The sequence below is a fragment of the Elephas maximus genome, chromosome 16, assembly GCF_024166365.1.
Source record: "Elephas maximus indicus isolate mEleMax1 chromosome 16, mEleMax1 primary haplotype, whole genome shotgun sequence".
Lineage (NCBI taxonomy): Eukaryota > Metazoa > Chordata > Mammalia > Proboscidea > Elephantidae > Elephas > Elephas maximus.
In genome coordinates, this window is record NC_064834.1 from 37,939,688 (window position 1) to 37,956,593 (window position 16,906).

Genomic DNA, 16,906 nt, shown 5'->3' on the forward strand with positions numbered 1-16,906 from the left:
AAAAAAAAAAGAGAGAGATAGAAAAATATACACAATGTCTCTACTTTCCAGGGAAAGAACTGCTGGTCAGCATGACTCATTTCCAAAGGGCTCTGGATACAGAAAGTTTTATTTGTAATCTCTTTTGTTTTTAACACGCTCCAAAGCTGAAGAAGTGATCAGGGAAAAAAAGATGGAAATAAGCAAGTTCAGGTAATATGAATTCAACTGAAAAATAAAATGAGGTTCTCAGTCCGCCTAGTCCTTCCTCATTTCTACCTTCATATCTTCTGAAACGGTAAATGGCAACAGAAAATAACACAAGCCTTAGTTTTGTTTGCCTCACAATATCTGATATTCCCTCTCTCAGCTGTCATAACTTCTGGACTCTGCAAATGCATGAATCTCATAAAGAAAGAAATATCTATCAGGCAGCTCAGTAACTAAAAAAAAATCAGTCTTGAAATATATAGTAACAGAAACAGTACTTCCAAATGTTAACTCAAGGCAATAAAGAAAATTGAGGTGGAAAGAAAAATAAACTGTACAACCCTCTATGGTCATAAAAGAACATTTGCATAATTGTTTTCAACTGGACAGCCATAATATTTGAAAAGGACTTTCAAACTGCAATCAGCAGCAAACTGTGAGAGAAAAAAACTAATTCTTAAAGACAATCTCTAGTACAATTTATCTTTAAATGCTTGTTACTGTGAAGGTTGTACCAAACTTGTCTTCTACGTGTAGACCGAGGGGTCCAACAAACTAGAGCTTACAGGGGTAGGCTGAAATTTATTATATACTAAATTTTCAAAATTAGGAATAGTATAAAATGTGAAGTACAGGCCATCATTTATTCTAGTAGGAACCCCATTAAATATTCGGGAAATAAAATTCAGACCAAAAAATGGGGAAGATGAGATTTAACCTATACATCAATGTCTCTGGCCCCTCAAGTTTATTCCTACAACAGCAACCACAGTCCAAAAAAGGCTCTGTGCTGCCTCTACCACTTCCTCCCATACATCTGAGCATTAGGGCTTAAACCCCTCTGACCATACCTCCCAGACAAGAAGGAACTTTTGGGTTCAAAACCAAATAATCAGAGCCTTAGATCAGCTGGACCACCCCCACCACCACCTTAAGGAAAGGAGACAGGTCCCCATGTGCAAGTCTGCACATACCAGGCTGCTTAACACAAATGCTAAGAGCTAAACTCCAGGGAATGTTTAGATGTACCAATCAGGCAAAGGTAATGGGGAAGGGTCTAAGAAAGAACTGCTAGGAAGATAAAGCAACCAGAAGTGTATGGAGCCTCAAAGACCCAAAGGGGGTAAGAAAATTAAAGAGGCAGCCCTTGAGAGTCAAGGAGGAGGATGACAAAGAAACATTAAGTACTAATGCAAAATAGCACTTGCAGTACAGTGGTCAGGGAAGATTCCAATTAAATGGGACAGGATGAAAGGTGTAGAGAGAGAATAAATACTCTCAAAATGTTGGCTAGTAGTCCTCTTTTGATAGTAACTTCGAGAGTGGGGCCTAATGCATCCAGTACCCGTAAAGAACCTTGGTATATTACATCAGAAAGCTCACAGGCAGGACCCTGCATCTCTGCCCACATTCTCACCACTACCCCACCAGGGCCCAAGCAGAACCACAATTATGACTTATCAGAGTCCCCCGATACAGCAGATTCTACAGCTCAAAAATCACATTTTCGGTCAGCCACCAAACGCATAACATAAAACGTTCTTCAACTGTCAATTGGCAACCATTTGCCTAGGTATCTGGTGTAGTGCAGGTTACTTGGCTACACTAATAACATGTCCCATAGAACGTGAGATAAAGCCTCGCCATCCTTCCTTCTAATGAGCATTCTGACTGTACTTCTTCTAAGACAGATTTATCCATTCTTCTAACAGTCCATGGAGTGTTCAATATTCTTCGCCAACACCATAACTCAAAGGCATCAATTCTTCTTCGGTCTTATTCATTGTCCAGCTTTCAGGTGCCCATGAGGTGACTGAAAATATCGGGGCCTGAGTCAGGCACACCTTAGTCCTCAAAGTGACACCTTTGCTTTTTAACACTTTAAAAAGATCTTTTGCAGCAGATTTGCCCAGTGCAAAAAGAAAGAAAAAAAGACCAAGACAGACTCAAAAAAATTATTAAACAAAAAGGAAAATCATACAGCAAGAAAATAGACTTTTAATATAAAAATACAATCTGTGATGCCATCAGTAAACTCACAGAAGGCCCCCTCCACCAGATATGTCATCTGCCTTTAGAAAACGTGGGCAGCATAAACAAACATTTCACTGGCATTGTTTAAACGATGGTTAAAATCATACTTAACTTTTATCTAGCCTATAAAAGTATAAAACATTTCACTTCTATTACCACAAAACAGGAAGCCAAGCTCAATTTCCTTAATCTCCACACAAAAGTACCAAAAAATGTGTTGCTGCAGGCTGACCAGGCACCACAAAGCCAGTGGACCACCAAACAGAGTGGGGGGAAATTTTCTGTTCTCTATTCTCCATCTGACTCCTAGTGACCCTACAGGACAGAGTAGAACTGACCCACACAGTTTCCAAGGAGCGCCTGGCAGATTCGAACTGCTGACCTTTTGGTTTTATGAGTCGGAATCGACTCAACAACAGCGGTTTATTCTCCATTAGGCCTCCCTTAATCCACACAGACTTGGGAAAAAATACATGGTAAAATCAAGGTGTCACTGTGTACACACAGCTTGCAGCCCAGAACTGCAGCTGCCCCTCCCAAACAGACTGCCGTTCCTAAACAGTGAGACAGGCTTCCAGACGAGCAAATCACCTAGATCCTATCTGCACATCCAGCAAGAGTCCTTACAAGAATCTTACCAGCTAAGTCTGAGTTTCGGAACCAAACACTATTGCCAGGTTTTTCCTCTTTGAGGTACTGACAGGCAAGAGCAATCAGAGCAAAAGGTATGAAAACATCAGGCTGTTTTCCAAGAACTCCGACAGGCCTTGCTCAAGGTGGCTGCCAAGTCCGCTGGTGAGACTGCTCTGAAGAATTATGAAGCCACTTTCTTGACCTCAGGCAAATACTAGTAGTGCCTTGACCTGAACAGTGCTGAAAGTGTTTGGGTGTTGACCAAACTTGGACAAGGCACCCTCAAGTAAAACTAATCACAAGGAGGCACATATTTTTCCTTATTAAAAACAAACAAACAAAAAGCCTACTAAAAGATTATTTTTTTTTAAAGCAGATTAGATATTTGGAATATTCTCAATCACGTTTTAGAAATATTATATTGTAAACCTATGCAAATAAATATGTTTCTACATATATTTCACCATACTTATTGAATCTGTATGCTAAGCAAATAATCCAAGAAGCTGGGCTATATAAAGAAGAATTGGGCATCAGGATTGGAGGAAGACTCTTAAATAACCTGCGATATGCAGATGACACAACCTTCCTTGCTGAAAGTGAAGAGGACTTGAAGCACTTGCTGATGAAGATAAAAGACTACAGTCTTCAGTATGGATTACACCTCAACATAAAGAAAACAAAAATTCTCATTACTGTATCAATAAGTAACATCATGATAAAAGGAGGAAATACTGAAGTTGTAAAGGGTTTCATTTTACTTGGGTTCACAATCAACACCCATGGAAGCAGCAGTCAAGAAATCAAATGACATATTGCACTGGGCAATTTTGCTGCAAAAGACCTCTTAAAGTATTTAATTAAAAAAAAAAAGGCAAATATGTCACCTTGAGGACTAAGGTGCGCCTGACCCAAGCTATGGTATTTTCAGTTGCTTCATACGCTTGTAAAAGCTGGACAATGAATAAGGAAGACGGAAGAATTGATGCCTTTGAATCACGGTGCTCACGAAGAATACTGAATATACCACGGACTGCCAGAAGAATGAAAGCTGTCTTGGAAGAAGTACAGCCAGAATGCTCCTTAGAAGTGATGATGGCGAGACTTCATCTGATGTACTTTGGACATGTTATCAGGAGGGACCAGTCCCTAGAGAAGGACATCATGCTTGGTAGAGTGTCAGTGAATGAGAGGAAGACCCTCAACAAGACAGGCTGACACAGTGGCTGCATGACAGGCTCAAACATAGCAATGACTGTGAGGACAGCATGAGACCGAGCAGTGTTCCATCCTGTTAAACATGCAGTCACAATGACTGGACTCAACGGCACCTAACAACAACCTATATTTAAGGATCTACCACAATTGTCTTCAGTTTCTATACTTGGCCAAAACCTAATCTTTGGTTTCAATCTGGAAGGACAAATACTATCTTCAAATGTTGTTTCTGGCATCCTTGAACTGGTGACTGCATCACCATATAGGTTACCACGACAACAGCATGACATCAATGATACCAACAAAGCACATTATTCAAATATTTACCATTAATATCCAAAGATTCATTTTGAAATGTTGGTATGCATTCCAGATGTATCCTAAAACAAAAATCTTCTTCAGCCAAAGGCAAGCTGTATAACATCTGAGGGGTTTTGTCATGTACTTACACAAGATGTGCAAAGAGGATGGAACGGCTGGCTATTATATATTTTCAAAGGCTGCTTGAATAAGAAAGTTCTAACATTGTACTTTGGAGATAACAGTATCACATTGCCTGCTACTAACAATATCAAAGACCGTGCTAACAACCAATGGTTGCTTACAGAGAAACAGTTCAGTTGTTGGAAACTGAGGTGCCTTGAGAGGGCAAACGTTTCTCATATATTACTTCTGCAAAGATTCTTCTGTCATTCTTCTCCAGGGAAGATGCTGAAATTGGTGTGCAGGCTGTGAAAGCTGAGATGCGGATCGAGATACTGAAAACAGCTTCATTGTCTTGAAAGCCAATTACACTGCTCCACTGCCACACTTCTAGAGCCAGGCTTAAGGATACATTTTTCCCTCAACTGGATGTGTGAAGCAGTAAGCACATGTAAAAATACCAGAGAAAATTTTGCATAAGGGCAAAAATCTTACTCCTGCTTTTGAGATTATCTGAATATATTCACCTGTAAGCAGTACACAAAGCTGAGGTGAGGGATGACTTCAATGAAAGAGCATCAACACCAATGAAAGGGGAGATAAGTCAGTTATTTGACAAAATTTTAATAAGATGGAGACAAACTACCAAAACAACAGCAACAAAAAGTCTTGTTCCCCCATCTCAGCTGAAAATCAACACTGACATAATATCACAAATGTCCAGTACACTGTTCATATATGCTACCACGATGCCGAACTGTATTACAATTTTATTAATAAAACTACAGTAATTTTTATAAAATTTCAGATTTATACTTGTATCCAAAAGTCCATTCTCACTCGTTGCCATCAAATCAATTCTGAATCATAGCAACCCTATAAGGCAGGGCAGAACTGCCCTCACAGGGTTTCCATGGAGTAGCTGATAGATTTGAACTGCTGACCTTTTGGTTAGCAGCCAAAACCTTAACCACTGTGCCACCAGTGCCCTGAGTCCATTCCAGGATGGTGATATTTGACTTTGGCAATAATACTCCTTTTAGCAAGGTCATGGAAGCTCCACAGACAAATCCAAATTCCCTGAGGGACTGAATTACTGGGCTGAGGGCTGTGGGGACCATGGTCCTGGGGAACATCCAAATCAATCAGTATAACATAGTTTATAAAAAAAAAAGTTCTAAATTCTACTTTGGTGACTAGCATCTAGGGTCTTAAAAGCTTGTGAGTGGCCATCTAAGACACTCCACTGGTCTCATTCTATCAGGAGCAAGAGAGAATGAAGAAAACCAAAGGCACAAGGGAAAGATTAGTCCAAAGGACTAATGGACCACACCTATCACAGCCTCTGCCAGGCTGAGTCGAGCACAACAAGATGGTGCCCAGTTACCACCACCAACTGCTCTGACAGGAATCACAAATAGAGGGTCCTGGAGAGAGCTGGAGAAAAACGTAGAACAAAATTCTAACTCACAAAAAAAGACCAGACTTACTGGTCTGACAGAGTCTGGAGAAACCCCGAGAGTATGGCCCCCGGATACCCTTTTAGCTCAGTAATAAAGTCACTCCTAAGATTCACCCTTCAACCAAAGATTACACAGGCCCATAAAACAAAACCAGACTAAATGGGCACACCAGCCCCGTGGCAAGGACTAGAAAGCAAGAGGGGACAGGGAAGCTGGTAATAAGGAACACAAGGTCAAGATAGGGAGAGTGTTTACATGTCATGGGGTTGGTAACCAATGTCACAAAACAATACGTGTACTAATTGTTAAATGAGAAGCTAGTTTGTTCTGTAAACCTTCATCTCAAGTACAATAAAAAAAAAAGATCAGAGGCAGAGCCAAGATGGCAGAATAGACAGACGCTTCCGGTGAGCCCTCTTTTCAACATGGGCCCAAAAAAACAAGTGAAACAAGTATATTTGTGACAAGTGGGAGCCCTGAAATTCAAAGGCATGCTTAGAAAATGAACTGAGGGGCAGGGGGAGAAAGAGACCATTCAGAAGCAGAGAGGAGTTACCAGACCTGAATTGCAGGGAGCCCTTAGGCACCATCCCCGGAGCGGCAGTGGCGGCGGGCTGATACTAGCATTCCGCAGTTTCCTCAGGAAGCAGCAGCTGCCACACAGCCTACTCACAACTCCGGGACCTGAGGAGAATGGCGTTCACGGCAAAAGCTAAGTACTTGTGTATATTTTCACACGCCCCTGCACCCGCAAACCGGCTTTAGCAGCTGAATTCCCTGGACCTGAGATAGGCACTGTTGAGTACCTAGAGCTATCCTCCCAGCCTTGGAGAAGGAAAAAATTTGCATTTGGGGGAAAAGATAATTTGCTGGCTCCACCAACCAGGGAAGCTCAGGACAGAAGCGGCTCCTGTCCAAGACTAAACCGTCCATGGACTTTGAGCACCTTTCCCTTCTGCATGGACAGCTGCAGGCCTATTTCAGGAGAATAGGCCCTTGTTGGCAGACTCCAACCACTTCAGCTGTGCGGTGGAGACGTGGATGTTTGCTATATGACATTGCTTTATCTATTAAACAAGGTCCTCACCTACCCACATCGTGGACCTAAGAACTGGTAGCTCCACTCAGGTCACCTAGCCACCCGTGACAAGGGTCCAAAGATAACTAGTACCTCCCAGTCCTTACAACCAAAAACTATGGGTGCCCATGGTCCATCTGCAGAACACACCCACCTGCACACTCTAGGGAACAGGGATGTGCTTTCCTCAGAGACTCGGGGGTCAGATCTCAGCCTCCTGCCTTGCTCAAAGCGTGACCCCCTGCTGCAATCAGGTACTGGCACATACACCAATCACCCCTGCCCCTCTAAGACTATAGGCCAGAGCCTGTACCACACACTTGATCAGCTACCTGGAAACATGAGCTGAATTCATACAAGAAAACTGAATGGACTCCTAAACTGATATACCTGATAACAGCTCTAGCCAGCTGGGGACAGGACGTCAGAGCTCCAGAGGCAAAAATAATCAAGCTAGCTCACTCAAGCAACCCATAGGGGTATACCAAAACAAAACAAAGCAAGCAGCTATGACACAATAAGCAAGCATAAACTAATACAATAACTTATAGACAGCTCGGAGACAATACTCACTATCAAGTCACATAAAGAAACAGACCATGATTACCTCAACAAGTTCTCAAAACAAAGAATCCAGGGATCTTCTAGATGAAAGTGCATTCCTGGAATTACCAGAGGCAGAATACAAAAGTTTAATATACAGAACCCTTTAAGACATCAGGAAGGAAATGAGACAATACACAGAACAAGCCAAGGAACACACAGATAAAGCAACTGAAGAAATTAGATTCTTCAGGAACATAATGAAAAGTTTAATAAGCTGGAAAAATCCATAGACAGACAGCAATCAGAAATTTAGAAGAATAACAATAAAATTACAGAAGTAGACAACTCAATAGAAAGTCAGAGGAGCAGAACTAAGCAAGTAGAAGCCAGAATTTCTGAACTTGAAGATAAATCACTTGGCACTAATATATCTGAAGAAAAAACAGGTAAAAGAATTTAAAAAAATGAAGAAACCTTAAGAATCATGTGGGACTCTATCAAGAGAAATAACCTACGAGTGATTTGAGTACCAGAACAGGGAGGGAAATACAGAAAATACAGAGAGAACTGTTGAAGATTTGTTGGCAGAAAACTTCCCTGATATCATGAAAGATGAGAAGATATCTATCCAAGATGCTCATCTAACTCCACATAAAGTAGATATTAAAAGAAAGTCACCAAGACATATTATAATCAAACATACCAAAACCAAAGATAAAGAGAGAATTATAAGAGCAGCAAGGGATAAACGAAAAGTCACCTACAAAGGAGAGCCCATAAGAATAAACTCGCACTGCTCAGCAGAAACCATGCAGGCAAGAAGGCAATGGGATGACATATTTAAAAAATTGAAGGAAAAAAACTGCGTGCCAAGAATCATATATCCAGCAAAACTGTCTCTTAAATATGAACGTGAAATTAAGACATTTCCAGATAAACACAAGTTTAGGGAATTCATAAAAACCAAACCAAAACAACAAAAATACTAAAGGGAGTTCGTTGGTTAGAAAATCAATAATATCAGGTATCAACCCAAGACTAGAACACTGGGCAGAGCAACCAGAAGTCAACCCAGACAGGAAATCCAAAAGAACAAAGCAAGATTATTTAAGAAAAAAAAAAAAAAAGCTCAAAACAGGGTAACAGCAATGTTATTATATAAAAGGAGACAACATTAGAATAATAAAGAGGGACTAAGAAATGTAATCATACACTTTCCATATGGACAGGAAGATACGGTGATACAAAGAAATAAAACTTAGGTTTAAATTTAGAAAAATAGGAGTAAATAATAAGGTAACCATAAACGAGACAAACTGTCCTGCTCATCAAAATAAAATACAAGAAAAAATAGAGACTCAGCAGAAACAAAATCAACAACAAATATGAGAAAAGTACAATATATAATGATAATCTACTCAGCATATAAAATTAAGTGAGAAAAAGAAACCGTCAACAACACACACCAAAAAAGACATCAAAATGATAGCACTAAGTTCATACCTATCCATAATTACCCTGAATGTAAATAGACTAAATGCACCAATAAAGAGACAGAGGGTGGTAGAATGGATTAAAAAACAAGTTCTGTCTAAATGCTGCCTACAAGAGACACACTTTAGACTTAGAGACACAAACTAAAACTCAAAGGATGGAAAAAAGTATATCAAGCAAACAGCAATCAAAAAAGAGCAGGTGTGGCAATATTAATTTCTGACAAAATAGACTTTAAAGTTAAATCCATCCAAAAGGATAAGGACACTATATCATGATTAAAGGGACAAGACACCAAGAAGATATAACCATATTAAATATTTATGCAGCCAATGACAGGGCTGCAAGATACATAAAACAAACTCTATCAGCATTGCAAAGTGAGATAGACAGCTCCAAATAATAGTAGGAAACTTCAACACACCACTTTTGGTGAAGGACAGGACATCCAGAAAGCTCAGTAAAGACACGGAAGATATAATTGCCACAATCAAACAACTTGACCTCATAAACATATACAGAACACTCCACCCAGCAGCAACCAAGTATACTTTCTTTTCTAGTGCACATGGAACATTCCCTAGAAAAAACCACATATTAGGTCATAAAGCAAGTCTTAGCAGAATCCGAAACACTGAAATATTACAAAGCATCTTCTCTGACCATAAAGCCATAAAAGTGGAAATCAATAACAGGAAAAGCTGGGAAAAGAAATCAAACACTTGAAAACTGAACAAAAGACTCAAAAAAGACTGGATTACAGAAGACATTAAGGATGGAATAAAGAAATTCAGAGAATCCAATGAAAATGAAAACACCTCCTATCAGAACCTTTGGGACGCAGCAAAAGCGGTGCTCAGAGGCCAATTTATATCAATAAGTGCACACATACAAAAAGAAGAAAAGGGCCAAAATCAAAGAATTAGCCCTACAACTTGAACAAATGGAAACAGAGCAACAAAAGAAACCCTCATGCACCAGAAGAAAACAAATAATAAAAATTAGAGCAGAGCTAAATGAAATAGAAAACAGAAAAACAATTGAAAGAATTAACAAGACCAAAAGCTGGTTTTTTGGAAAAATCAACAAAATTGATAAACCACTGGCCAAACTGACAAAAGAAAAACAGGAGAGGAAGCAAATAACCCAAATAAGAAATGAGATGGGCAATATTAAAACAGACCCAACTGAAATTAAAAGAATCATATCAGATTACTATGAAAAACTGTACTCTAACAAACTTGAAAACTTAGAAGAAATGGGTGAATTCCTAGAAACACACTACCTACCTAAACTAACACAAACAGAGGTAAAGAAAAAAAAAAAACCCAGTGAACAACTAAATAGACCCATAACAAAAGAAGAGATTGAAAAGGTAATCAAAAAACTCCCACCAAAAAAAAAAAGCCCTGGTCCAGAAGGCTTCACTGCAGAGTTCTGCCAAACTTTCAGAGAACAGTTAACACCACTTCTACTAAAGGTATTTCAGAGCATAGAAAAGGACAGAATACTACCAAACTCATTCCATGAAGCCACCATATCGCTGATACCAAAACCAGGTAAAGACACCACAAGAAAAGAAAATTATAAACCTATATCCCTCATGAACGTAGATGCAAAAATCCTCAACAAAATTCTAGCCAATAGAATTCAACAACATATCCAAAAAATAATTCCCCATGACCAGGTGGGATTCATACCAGGTTTGCAGGGATGGTTTGACATTAGAAAAACAATTAATGTAATCCACCACATAAACAAAAGTCAAGAACCACATGATTTTATCAATTGATGCAGAAAAGGCATTTGACAAAGTTCAACACCCATTCATGATAAAACTCTCAGCAAAATAGGAATAGAAGGAAAATTCCTCAACATAATAAAGAGCATTTATACAAAGCCAACAGCCAACATCGCCCTAAATAGAGAGAGCCTGAAAGCATTTCTACTGAGATCGGGAAGCAGACAAGGATGCCCTTTATCACCGCTCTTATTCAACATTGTGTTGGAGGTCCTAGCCAGAGCAATTAGGCTAGATAAAGAAATAAAGGGCATCCAGATTGGCAAGGAAGAAGTCAAAGTATCTCTATTTGCAGATGACATGATCTTACACACAGAAAACCCCAAGGAATCCTCCAGAAAATTACTGAAACTAACAGAACAGTTCAGCAGAGTATCGGGATACAAGATAAACATACCAAAATCAGTTGGATTCTTCTACATCAACAAAAAGAACATCAAAGAGGAAATCAATGCCATTTACAGTAGCCCCCAAGAAGATAAAATACTTAGGAATAAATCTTACCAGAGATATAAAAGACTTATACAAAGAGAACTACAGTACACTTCTGCAAGAAACCAAAAGAGACTTACATAAGTGGAAAAACATACCGTGCTCATGGATAGGAAGACTTAACATTATTAAAATGTCTATTCTACCAAAAGCCATCTATACATTTAATGCAATTCCGATCCAAATCCCAAAGACATTCTTTAATGAGATGGAGAAACAAATCACCAACTTCATATGGAAGGGAAAGAGGCCCCGGATAAATAAGGCATTAGTGAAAAAGAAGAACAAAGTGGGAGGCCTTACTTTAGCTGATTTAGAACCTATTATACCGCCACAGTAGTCAAACCAGCCTGGTGCTGGTACAACAACAGATACACAGACCAAAGGAACAGAGTTGAGAATCCAGACATAAATCCAACCACATATGAGCAGTTGATATTTGACAAAGGCCCCAAAACAATTCAATGGTGCTGGCGTAACTGGATATCCATCTGCAAAAAAATGGAACAAGACCCATACCTCACTCCATGCACAAAAACGAGCTCAAAATGGATCAAAGACCTAAATATAAAATCCAAAACAATAAAGATCATGGAAGAAAAAACAGGGATGTTAGAAACCCTAATACATGGCAATAAACAGTATATAAAACATTACTAAGAATGCAGAAGAAAAACTAGATAACTGGGAGCTCCTAAAAATCAAACACCTATGCTCATCCAAAGACTTCACCAGAAGAGTAAAAAGGCTACCTACAGAATGGGAAAAAGTTTTTACCTATGACATTTCCGATCAGTGTCTGATCTCTAAAATCTACATGATACTGCAAAAAACTACAAAAAGACACATAACCCAATTAAAAAATGGGCAAAAGATATGAATAGACACTTCACTAAAGAAGACATTCAGGTAGCTAACAGATACAAGAAGAAATGTTCATGATCATTAGCCATCACAGAAATGAAAATCAAAACTACAATGAGATTTCACCTCACTCCAACAAGGCTGGCATTAATCCAAAAAACACAAAATAATAAATGTTGGAGAGGCTGTGGAGAGATTGGAACACTTACACACTGCTGGTGGGAATGTCAAATGGTACAACCACTTTGGAAATCGATTTGGCGCTTCCTTAAAAATCTAGAGATAGAACTACTATACGATCCAGCAATCCCACTCCTCAGAATATATCCTAGAGAAATAAGAGCCTTTACACGAACAGATACATGCACACCCGTGTTTACTGCAGCACTGTTTACAACAGCAAAAAGATGGAAGCAACCAAGGTGCCCATCAACGGATGAATGGATAAATAAATTATAGTATATTCACACAATGGAATACTATCCATCGATAAAGAACTGTGAGGAATCTGTGAAACATTTCGTAACATGGAGGAACATGGAAGGCATTACGCTGAGTGAAATTAGTCAGTTGCAAAAGGACAAATATTGTATAAGACCACTATTATAAGAACTTGAGAAATAGTTTAAATTGAGAAGAAAACATTCTTTTGTGGTTAGGAGAGGAGGTAGGGAGGGAGGGTGGGGGAGGGGTATTCACTTATTAGATGGTAGGTAAGAACTACTTTAGGTAAAGGGAAAGACAACACACAATACAGGCGAGGTCAGCACAACTGGACTAATCCAAAAGCAAAGAAGTTTCCTGAATAAACTGAATGCTTCGAAGGCCAGTGTAGCAGCGGCAGGGGTTTGGGGACCATGATTTCAGGGGACATTTAAGTCAATTGGCATAATAAAATCTATTAAGAAAACATTCTGCATCCCACTTTGAAGAGTGGCATCTGGGGTCTTAAACGCTAGCAATCAGCCATCTAAGATGAGTCAATTGGTCTCAACCCACCTGGATCAAAGGAGAATGAAGAACACCAAGGACACAAGGTAATTATGAGCCCAAGAGACAGAAAGGGCCACATGAACCAGAGACTACATCATCCTGAGACCAGAAGAACTAGATGGGGCCTGGCTATACCCGATGACTGCCCTGACAGGGAACACAACACAGAACCCCTGAGGGAGCAGGAGAGCAGTGGGATGCAGACCCCAGATTCTCATAAGACCAGACTTAATGGTCTGACTGAGACTGGAAGGGCCCCGGTGCTCATGGCCCCCAGACCTTCTGTCGGCCCAGGACAGGAACCATTCCCGAAGCCAACTCTTCAGACATGGATTGGACTGGACAATGGGTTGGAGAGGGATGCTGATGAGGAGTGACCTTTTTGGATCAGGTGGACAGCTGGGACTATGTTGGCATCTCCTACCTGGAGGGTAGATGAGAGGGTAGAGGGGGTTAGAAGCTGCCGAAATGGACAAGAAAAGAGAGAGTGGAGGGAGAGAGCGGGCTGTCTCATTAGGGGGAGAGTAATTGGGAGTATGTAAATAGCAAGGTGTATATACGTTTTTATGTGAGAGACTGACTTGATTTGTAACCTTTCACTTAAAAAAAAAAAGTACAATTAAAATTATTTTAAAAAAGATAATATTCCTTTTAACATTCGATCTTTCGGCATTTAGTCAAAATCTATATAAAAAAAAGTGTAAGAATATACAGTACACCAAAATGCTAACAGTGGTTATCTATGGGTGACAGGATGAATGCTATTCTTTCTGTTTATATATTTTCTAAATGGAGGAGGCGAAGGAGAAGCAGTAGGGGGAAGAAGGAAAGGCATGAGGGGGAGAGGAGGAGAAGGAAGGAAAAAGAAAAGTTGTCTTGAAAGGAAAACCCAACCTTAGATTAAAAAGCAAATGCAGAGTGGCCTTGAACAGTCAGCACAGACCTGTAAACTCCAGAGGATGCCATTCACAGACTCCAATGTCAGTAGTGCCCCCAGGAGCTACAGGACGTCCAGACAGCAATCCTATCCCTTATCAACGTGTCCAGCTAAAACCTGCCCTCCTTTGTGGATGCATTCCTGCTCACATTAGCCAGAATTCACTAAGTCCCAGTCAGTAGTAGAGACAGCATTTAATCACACTGCATTGTCGATGGGCCCATCGGTCGGCTGCCCTTTCTAGAGTGTGAATTCTTGAGAACAGAGCTCCATCTCGCTGTCCTCTGGGACCCTGACAGCCTAACAACGTCTGCCACACAGTGGAAACACACACTGTTTTGGCTAAAAACACAGCACTGTACACAGACTTGCCAAACACCACTAACGCCAATTCTACTTTATATTCTGACAGGTGGCCACAGTACAAAGGGCAATGGTTAATTTCTTTTCCTCAAGAAATCTGCTGCCCTTTTGCCTATGAAGGAGTTAACTTTTCTACAGCTTTCTGGGGTCACCTAATTTGAAATGCACACTAATTTTTAATACAAATCTGCTTAGAAGGGCCATCCCTATGGTAGGTAGGAGAGGCCACAGCTGTTTCTTAGTGGGAAGGATGTCCATCTGGAAGTCAAGACACCTAGATTCCAATCCAGGCTTCACCAGGCTCCAACAAAGGATTTAAACCAGATGATTTCTAAGAATAAAGCACTACTCCACATGGCTACAAACACCACAAGCAGGAGCACAAGGCTCAGAACGACACGAGACCCAAGAGAAGAGACAGTGAACAGACAAGAGGGAGTTCCAGGAGGGCTGGTCACAAGGCTTGTGACAACAAAAGTATAGAGACCAAAAACCAGAAAGCAGGGTGGGAAATATCCCTTCTGCCTAAAACCACCATGCCACCACCTCCATAACTTTACCACCAACAGAGCCTTGCACTGGGCTGGGGGAGAAAGTGGCTGCAATAAAGATAGTTTAATGGTGGGGCATTAATCATTTTGACCCCTTAATTACTTCAAGTTTCCAGAAAATCAATGATTTCAGGTCAGAGATGTAGCTAACAGCGCCATACAGAAGCATATCTGATAGGACTTCATTGGTTATATTAGACTGTCTTAACACTTTTAAGGAGTCATTCTTTTGTAGTCCTCGTATGACTACTTCTAAAACCTTTTAATGACAAAGTCAATGTGGATTGACTATTTCCCTAGTAGACTTGTAGCTATGGAGGGCAGGAACCATATCTGTCTAGTTCATCACTGTATCCCTAGTGCCCAGCAAGGTGCCTAGCTCACATTTGGAGTCAACCAGTATTTTCTGAATCTTTTTGCACCAAGACCTTTTTGCACAGGACAATGTTTTTAGAACAACTTTCTGTATGATTAATTATTCCTCTAGATATTATTTTTAAGGGTTCATTATGTGGATACACATAACAAATCCCCTATTATTGGATATTTAGGTGATGCCAATTTTTCACTATGATAAAGAGCTCTGAGAAGAATAATGATCCTGACTATTCCTTAAAATAGACTCCTAAAAGTAGAACTGCTGGGTCAAAGAGCATGTATTTATGCTATCACTCTTAAATGCTACCCTTCACAGCCTGATCTTAAAGGGCAATTGCCATGAACTTTACTAGTTAGGTAAACTGTTTTCCTCTTATTATTAATACACCTCTTACTAACCCAGAGATTACTTTACAATACTGTAAACTTCTCAAGCAGAGGAATTTCCTTAAACAAGTGCCTTTGACAGCAACAGCCAAAGTCCTGAACTGTCCTCTCCAGACCTATTTTCAGTGCCCATCAAACACAGAAATCTGAGAAGCAGCATCTGCTCCAAGTGGTCTTTTGCTTGCCTCCTCATGGCTCAACCTTCTCTTCTTGCTCAGTAGAGGATAAAACCACATTGGGGCAGCACACACTCCTTCCTACCTTCCCTTCCCCTCAGCTCATCTTCCAAAGACACCAGCTACATCATTTTGCTGCTCTTATTTTCTCAGAGGAATAACTAAGACACAGAAATGTCAAGACCTATGTAAATGCAATGAGTCTGTTGGTGTGTGCCTGCCTCCCTGCTTTTGGGCAGTCACTTCTCATTATTGCTGGCAGTAGTGGTTGTTGTCAAGTCTATTTCAACTCAGGGCGACCTCATGAGTGCAGAGTAAAACTGCTCTATAGGGTTTTCAAGACTGATCTGGCCTGTCTCCTGAGGCACTTCTCTGGGTGGATTTGAACTGTCAACCCTTCAGCTAGTAGTCATCAAGTACTTAACCATTTGCGCCACCCAGAGATGCATTTTGATCATTAGCCCCTGTAAAAAAAGAAAGAGGTCAATAAAGAGAAACTCTCACTGGCACAATTGCACCTTTTTCTGCTTTCCTAAAAATGGATGTTTCAGAGATACTCTTGGTGAATTTCAGGAAATCTATGGATGTTCTCCCCAGAATAGTACACTTGAGTACACATGCCCAAAATAATAAATTTTATTTCAGTGGCTTCATGAAGCCCATCCGTGGACCCCAGTGAGAACCTCTAGGCCAATAAGAGGGCACTCAAACAAACGGCCAAAAGGAGGCTTGAGAAATTCCTGAGTCTTCTCACCATTCCGTGCCTGTTTCTAAAATCAAAGGGAGGAGAAAAGCCAGCCATGTTCAGGGCCCTATGGAAACCTGGAACACTGCCCAGCACAACTGCTGGTTACTCTGTAGGCCTTTGAGAGTAACTCAGGTGTCA

General features: G+C 40.3%; 1 protein-coding gene across 9 annotated transcripts in view; it reads right to left on the minus strand.

Annotated features, from left to right (window-relative positions):
* Positions 1–16,906, minus strand: part of SGMS1 (sphingomyelin synthase 1) — a 344,794-nt gene that overhangs the window by 314,118 nt on the left and 13,770 nt on the right. The window contains exon 1 of one of the 9 annotated variants that reach the window (XM_049855374.1): positions 6,522–7,850. The exons of the other annotated variants lie outside the window; for them this stretch is intronic. The gene's annotated coding sequence lies outside the window, so the exon portion shown is untranslated. Of the gene's footprint in view, positions 1–6,521; positions 7,851–16,906 lie in introns of those variants that run through there. 9 annotated transcript variants of the gene reach the window in all.